General features: G+C 43.6%; 1 protein-coding gene across 1 annotated transcript in view; it reads right to left on the reverse strand.

The window, feature by feature from the left end:
• The window catches only part of LOC124711410 (D-arabinitol dehydrogenase 1-like), a 58,805-nt gene extending 52,330 nt beyond the window's left edge, over window positions 1–6,475 (reverse strand). Inside the window, exon 1 of the mRNA XM_047241468.1 lies at window positions 6,338–6,475. The gene's annotated coding sequence lies outside the window, so the exon portion shown is untranslated. The remainder of the gene's footprint in view (window positions 1–6,337) is intronic.
• Window positions 6,476–8,032: the final 1,557 nt, after the last annotated feature.

Genomic DNA, 8,032 nt, shown 5'->3' on the forward strand with positions numbered 1-8,032 from the left:
TCGCGGAGGCTATCCATAACCCCGCTACTGACCTTCCCCCATGTAGGTTCCGGCAAATGGACTTAATTTGCCAATACACAACAGACATCCGTTACATTCGAGGGTCAGAAAATGTGGTGGCTGACTACCTATCACGTATCACTGCAATTTCATCCCCCATTAATTTCGATGAATTGGCCCACTTACAGGACAGTGACACCAAATTGCACAACCTCCGACAGGACCCAGATACTTCCCTTCAGATCGTTTCATGCAACCTACCGGGCTCGGCCAAGCCACTGTGGTGTGATACATCCATGGGCACCGCTCGGCCTATTGTTCCCCCTGCGCTGCGTCGCCAAGTGTTCAGTACTTTACATAACCTGGCACATCCTGGTGCTAAGGCTACTACGCGCCTGGTTACAGAACGCTTTGTGTGGCCAGGTGTGAAGAGGGATTGTCATACTTGGGCTCGTGCTTGTTTACAGTGCCAGCGCAGCAAAGTTGGCAGGCACACACAACCCAGTCTAGGTAAATTCGACATCCCAAAAGGCCGCTTCCGTCATGTACATGTGGATCTCGTAGGGCCATTACCTGTGTCGGACGGTTTCAGGTATATCCTGTCCGGCATTGATCGTGTTACACGTTGGGTGGAGGCAATCCCCCTGCAGGACATCACAGCAGATTCCATAGCACGTGCATTTGTATCCTCCTGGAGAGCTCGATTTGGCTGTCCTACATCCATCACCACCGACCAGGGAAGACAGTTTGAATCCCTGCTGTTTAACAAACTCTGCGTCCTCTGTGGGGTGGATAGATTCTGCACTACGGCTTACCACCCCCAGAGCAATGGACTGGTCGATCGGTGGCACAGAACGCTGAAAGCGGCACTCATGTGCCACGGTGGTGAGTGGTGCGATGCCCTTCCCTGGGTTATGCTAGGAATACGCACGGCTTACAAGACAGACCTCCAGGCTTCACTCGCAGAGCTCCTATATGGCGACACCCTAGTCCTCCCCGCAGAGTTCGTCAACGACGAAGCAATCGCCGACCTGTCCGACCTCCTCATGCTAGCTGAACTGGTCCGGACACACGTAGCCGCGATCCGCACGCCTCCTCCACGGCCACATACCCGCCCTCGCAAGTTCAGGCATGCGGCACTGGACTCTTGTGAGTTCGTTATGTTACGGGATGACATGGTCAAACCGGCATTACAACCACCCTACTCTAGCCCACATCGCGTAGTGTCTCGCAGGGACAATACTATGGACATTCTCGTCAGTGGTCGCTGGCAGACAGTTTCCCTCCAACGCGTGAAACCAGCCTGGACGATCGAAGAATCTGTAACACACCCCCCCCGAGTCGAGTGTTCTTCCAGCAGATGGTGACGACCTCGATCCCACACAGACCACCCACCCTCCTGCGTCCCACCATGATCGTATGTGCACCGAGCCTACACCCGAGGGCAACTCAGCGGTTGCGTACGATGATATGCTACCCTCGTTCCAAACAGGCACTGTGTGTCACAATCCACAATCTCAGGCTCAACCTCATGTTGCGTGTGACATTACACTGTCCCAAGTGTTGGTACCCAATACCCCCACAGAGTGTTCCAATGTTTCTCCTGAACTACGTTACTTTTTGCCCCCAGCCCCCCTAGTGCACCCTACATCCACTGTCGACGAAATTTGCATCGCAATCAACGCCTCTGAGTGCCAACGCGATGAGCTTTCCTTGCAGCTCCATGAGGGATCCATCTTCGTCCTCCGCATAGGGGACACTTCACGCGGGTCCACACCCACGTCACACATCACCATCCTGCGCACAGTCCCTATCCCAAATGGGGTGGATACGGCTGCCATAAACGCAACGTTCAGCACCGACGGGATGCTCAAGATTCGCATCCCCCTCTCCGCCGGTACTGCAACAACATCTCCTGTGCCCGTCCAGTTCACGCGCACAGGTCGACCAGTCCGTCCCCCTAACTGGATGGCGGACTATACGAGCGCTAGTCCACCCTGCACAGACAGTATGGACACTTAGCACACGCTGCTATCAACCAGCGAGCATCCCACAACGCCACTACACAGGAAGACACCCACGTCTGTTCCCCAGTGCTCCGTACTCCTGGGGGGGGGGGGGGGGCTCTGTGGCGACAGTCGACTGCCAGTAACTTCACCGGCGAAGCGCAGAGTAAAAGGTCTTTGGGGACTCGAGCTTCTTTGGTAGTCCCGTCTGCGTCTTGACTAGTGATACACGTGTCGTGAAATTGTGCATTGTTTTTCTTGTGTTTCTGTTATTATACGAACCGTAATAAAAGTGCCTTATCGTAATAAGTTGGAATTTTTGGTGCGTGGACTGTCACTATAGACATAAAAACCCACAGCTCTTTAATTGTGTCCTGAATAAGGTGATCAGTGAGTGGCGACAAGGATTGAAAGGACTGGGTGGAATATGACTGGGGTGTAAGAATAAAGTGGTATGGGTATATTGTCTAGTATTCACAGATGACATTGTGATCTTGTCTGAATCACTAGAAGAGGCAGTTAAGGAAACCACAGAACTGCAGAGACAGGTAGCTAAAGAAGGCCTACAGATCTCTATCGAGAAGAGACAATATATGACAAACATCATGACAGCTCCTAGATTGATGACAAGAGAAGGAGGGAAAATTCAGAAGGTGGAGAGATTCAAACACTTTAGAGAATGGACAGACATTGGACTGACCAAAAAAGAAGCAATGGGAGCACGAATAAACAAAATGAACTTAGCATATAAACATTACCAAACAGTGATCCACCCTGAAGCACGATATGCAGCAGAAACTCTCAACTTAGCAAGAACCAGAATGATCAAGAGGCTAGAACTGATATAATGAAAGAATCTCAGGAGAATATTAGGACCTCGAAGAACAGAAGATGGTCAACTTAGAAACGGAGCCAACCAGGAACTGTATACCAAGATATAAAAAATTTCTGACGTCATCAGGAAAAGAAGGAGCAAGTTCTTCAGTCACATCCACAGAATGGACCAGGGGAGGTTAACACAGCAAATCACATAATTTCTGATGAACAAGAAAACCAAAGTGTGATGGATCCAAGAGATACAAAGAGATCTGGAAGAAATGAGAATACAGGAACCAGAGATAAACAACAAGGTGATTTTTAAATAAAAAAATCAGACCTTCAAAGCTTTCAAGGACAGAACAAGACCCAGAACAAAATCATCTTGGACAGAAGGACAAAGAAGATTGCAAAGTAGGAGAATGAAAGAATACTGGGAAAGAAGAAAGACCAGAAGAAATGAAGATGATGTGAATTAACGTGGTCCTAAGATGGCCAAAACAAAAGACGAAGATGAAGAAGAAATGCGAAGTTGATTCTATGTGACAAATTAAAACTGTTGGTTGGTCTGGAATTCAAATTCCTATGTCTGCCTTACAAGGGGAGTGTGTTACCAACTTTCCTTTCAAGTTACACAATACAGATTGACTCAGAGCTTTAGCTGCTCACAGGCTCTTCCTCATAGACTACCAAAGCTACTATGAAATATGTAGTGAAAATGTGGTTTGTTGTTTTCAATACATGTTGTATTTTTGTTTTCAATGCAACATGTACTGGAAACAAAAATTGTGTCAATTTCAATGAAATAAATGTTTTGCTCTCATTTTTACAATGGGTAAAAAGCACAGAAATGACAATGAGCGAAAACGTGCACAGCACTGGTGCAATATTTGTTCTTTCCCTTTGCAAACTGGTTGTTGGCTGTCACGCCATCATCAGGTACCATGATAAATATGTGTGGCTGTGTAATTTTGTAGGAGCAAAGATTTTAAACTAGTGCCTCTAGAAAGTATACCAGTTTGTTTACAAAGATGACAGCTGTTAATGTTGGATTTAGATGTAAAATGGGAGGAATTATTTCAGTGGAAATGTGATGAAAAACTATTGAACTTATATAAAAAGTATTACACATTAAATAATGAACTATAAAACAAATCACAACAACTGTTCTGGAAAGAAAATAAATTGAACAATAAACTTTGTTGTCATGTTCCAGAGGTGGCTGTATAAAATAATTTTGTTTTAATGACTTCAACATCACAAACATATGAAATTAAGCAGGTAAGTGAAGTAGTTGGGATTATAAAATGTAAAAAGTTTTTTTTTTAACAGGGCAAGTGAAAATATACTAGCTGAAATAAAGAAAAAAATAGGGAATGTGAGTAGGACGGTCTATTTAGAGCATGGTCTGGGTGAGATTACGAGTAATATCTGCAATTAAAAGTGGTGAGTCTGATCACTCAGTATTAAGTTTGGGCAAACTGACATATGTTTATCAATTTCCATTGTTTCAAGATAGTTTTTTCTTAAATAACAGCATCTCACTGCAATTTCAAAGAGAAGATAAATGAAAGTAAATTGTTATCTTGCTGTGGTTGGATGCTTCGATTCCAACTTTCCACATTTGCAAACTATATTTGGGTTTTCAAAACTAAATCCAGAATAAGAAAACTTGAAATTATGTGTTCCTATACTTTTAATATATGGCCTCTCCTCTAGTCGCACTGTATAAATGATCCACCATTCGTGTTGAAGCGTTTTTCAAGAATGGAAATTTTACCAATGATGAGAGCATATCCACAAATGGACTGAACTACATGATATCAATCACAACAAAGAATAGTGGACATATAATCAGTTCATTCATAAGTAATTTCTGTGAATATAATACAAAAATTATGTGACAGCAAATAAATGACTATGAGCCCTGTATCTCAGACCTAAATAACAATGGGCACCCAGCAAGTAAAACTTGCAAGATTTTGCATGCACACATGGACAAATGAAAATGATGTAAAAACATTGTTAAGGTGCCAAGAAACCATTTCAACTTACTTTCATCACAAAAGTATGTCTCAAGGTGGGTTGGTAGGCCAAGCATACCATTCCTAGTGTTCTGTTCCTTGTTTAGGAATACTAAACATCAGGTTGTAACTAAGAAATTCATGGCCACTGCACTACAGAGTATTATGCTACCTGAAACAATCATGTGGAATTGGCTGGCAGATCCCGTCCAGGGTTGTTTGGCTGCCTGGTGCAAGTCTTTCAATTGTCACCACTTTGGTAATCTGTATGTCAATCAAGATGAGATGAAATGGTTAAGACAATGCAAACACTCAGGCCCCAAGTGAAAAACCTCTCTAACTTGACTGGAAATGGAACCCAAGACTCCATGATCTAATGGCAGTTCTACGAACCACTAGACCACAAGCTGGTGACATTCTGCTACCTGAGCATACATCAAAGAGTGGGAAAGCTTCAGCTTAACGTGAGCCTGTATGGTTGTGGGAGAGCATCTGCTGTATTCGGAAGGAGTATGAAAAAGCCTGGTGGAGCTTTCGAGTTGGTCTCTGAGGCACTCTCATATAGTAAATTGATAATGACCTGCCTATGAAAGTCAGGTATCTGGGTTCAAGCCCATATCTGGAGAAAATTTTAAAGTACCACATACAATCACTAGTATAAGAAATATAGCTTTTGCTATATAATTATAGTAGTTTTAGGTGAATTTTGAAGTATGCAATACATCATCACAAGATAAAAAATGTATGCTTGTGTGGGGTTAGGTGGGATTCTGTACTGCCCAGTGAAGGTCTACATCCGCAAGCTGCCACAGACATAAAGCAGCTGATTGGGAATTCCCATCCAGAATCATGCCAGTTCCACAAGAAATTATTCTCTAAAATAAGGCTCTCTACATATAGTAGACCATTTTCCCAGTGGGTAATACACTGATGAGTTACAAGCAGAAAAAACTGTAGATAGCGCAAAAGGAAAGCAAGAGCTTATTTTAAGATACCAGCTATTTTGTATTTTTATTATACTGCACAGATTTCATGGAGATAAGTAAGCTTTTCATTGATGTCTCTCTAGTAAGAGTGGTTTTACAGTAGCATACAATGGAAGTTCGAATTAAAATACAAGTAAAACAATGAATTCCGTGGGTTCATAGGTAAAATATGTTGATGTTTGGGTATTTCTTCCTTACAGACAAGAAAGTTATCATTAAAGTGATATTCTTTCAGAAGCAAAAAAAGTAAATTGTTCTGACACACTAGGCAGAGACAAACTGAGTAGTGCATACTGAAAAAACTAGTATATATTTGTTTACGGAGAAAAATCGTGCTTCAACAAGGCAAAAGGGGCTTGTCTCTCTGTGATTTTACAACTTGAAGGCGGTCCTGTCATTAAGGAGGAAAACGACAAGATTTAATACGAGCTCATAAGCGGCCGGCTCTACTTGTTGTGCGATTTGATCTGCGCGTAAACTCGTCGTAATACGGAATGTTTCTTACCGTTCGAAGTAGCTCTCGTGCTCCGCCGCAGACTAACTCCCGCGCCCGACTGACGCTAGGCAACTACAGCTGGCGTCGCCTTAGCCCTGCGGCAAGCGAGCCGAGCGCCCAGGAGTGGGGGAGGGATGCGTTGTACCAACCGAAGCGGTTGATCCGATGACGCCAAGCGGCATTCCAACGCGTTTGGAAACAGACCTAGCCTATCTCGCAGAACAGAGGGTGTTGATTTGTGGTGCAGCTCACTGCTTTCAAACGACATAAGAAGTAATATAGGTGCTAGAATCTCCGAAGTGGTTGCATGCATGATTTACGAAACGATGTGTCGGTAGCGTTAGGTTTAACATACTTGAAGGTGTAGCCACCACGGTAGCTAACGATAATTTTTCACCCGTTATACATCTTTACGCCGCAGGCGTCTGTGAGTGTGTGGAGGAGGGTACAAGATATACCAGAATAATTCCCGCCTTCGTAGGTGTTACACGGGAAGAAAAATTATCGGTACTCATTTGTATATTCCGAAATTTCTTTAATTTTCCCTCGTTGTTATCAAACGAAATCTAATTTGCGGAAAGTAACTCGTTTCTTGCCTCATGTTGGAACGTTGCTTCTTAGCAACACCGGTTTCTTAGCAGCACCGGGGCCAGCTGTTTCCACGCAAGTGTTGCATCTTCCCCAATAATTATCAGTTGGCATTCCGTCCTCCGTCCGCCCCCCCCCCCCCCCCTCCCCTCTCATCCCATTCGTTTGATGTGTCCCCGCCACGAATTCCTCTCCTGTGCAGTGGCGGCTGCTGTGTCAGAGCACATAAACACCCTAACTTTTGACACCTGGCGGATTTATGGGTTATTTTTCTTTGAATAATGTTAAATATAACATAGATGAGGTAACCCGAAATACACGGCTCTTAAATCTACCGCACTATTGCTTCTCTAGACTCCGTGAAATTAGGCAATAGGATCACGAGCCCATATTCAGTTGTACACGTTTTAAGGAGCTTCCCCGCATGCGCAGCTGGCGTGACGTAATTGCCTTAAATGCATACGGATTTGATTAACAATGTGCACCGTTTGCGGAGTGTACAGCTACGCCTTACTACTCAACTACAAGTTAAGTCTGTGCCGCTAGATGGTAGTACACTGCGGCAGATGGTGATCTTCGTTCGTTTGGCTGTTGGCATAATGTCCGTTAGATGGTAGCACACTCCCCAGATATGTGAATTCACTCATTATATTAAAAATTAGATAGGACATCATTGTTACGTCATTTTTACTATTATTAATATTATTGGCAGTGGCTGCAGTTGCAGTCTATAAATTTGTTCGCTATAATAACCATTATAAAGCAGTTGCTGTTCACTTTTTATTTACAGTTTATATGAATAAAAAAAATTCTGAACATTCAAAATGTATACTCACGAGCCGCTTCTGCTACTGTGCCAACCTTTCTCAGAGTAGTACTATCACCCAAAGTATTTTGTTTGCTGGATCTATTCCAATCTACATTCCCCTTGCAGCTTTCCCATTATACGGCTTCCGCTAGTACAGTACCACGGAAATTATACCTTGACGTCTGAATTCAAGTCGGATTTTCTTTATTTATTTATTTATTGTTCCGTGGGACCACATTTAGGAGAAGTCTCCATGGTCATGGAACGAGTCAATACATGAAATTATAACACGATTGTAGAAACAGATA

Source organism: Schistocerca piceifrons, chromosome 8 (assembly GCF_021461385.2).
Source record: "Schistocerca piceifrons isolate TAMUIC-IGC-003096 chromosome 8, iqSchPice1.1, whole genome shotgun sequence".
Classification (NCBI taxonomy): Eukaryota; Metazoa; Arthropoda; class Insecta; order Orthoptera; family Acrididae; genus Schistocerca; species Schistocerca piceifrons.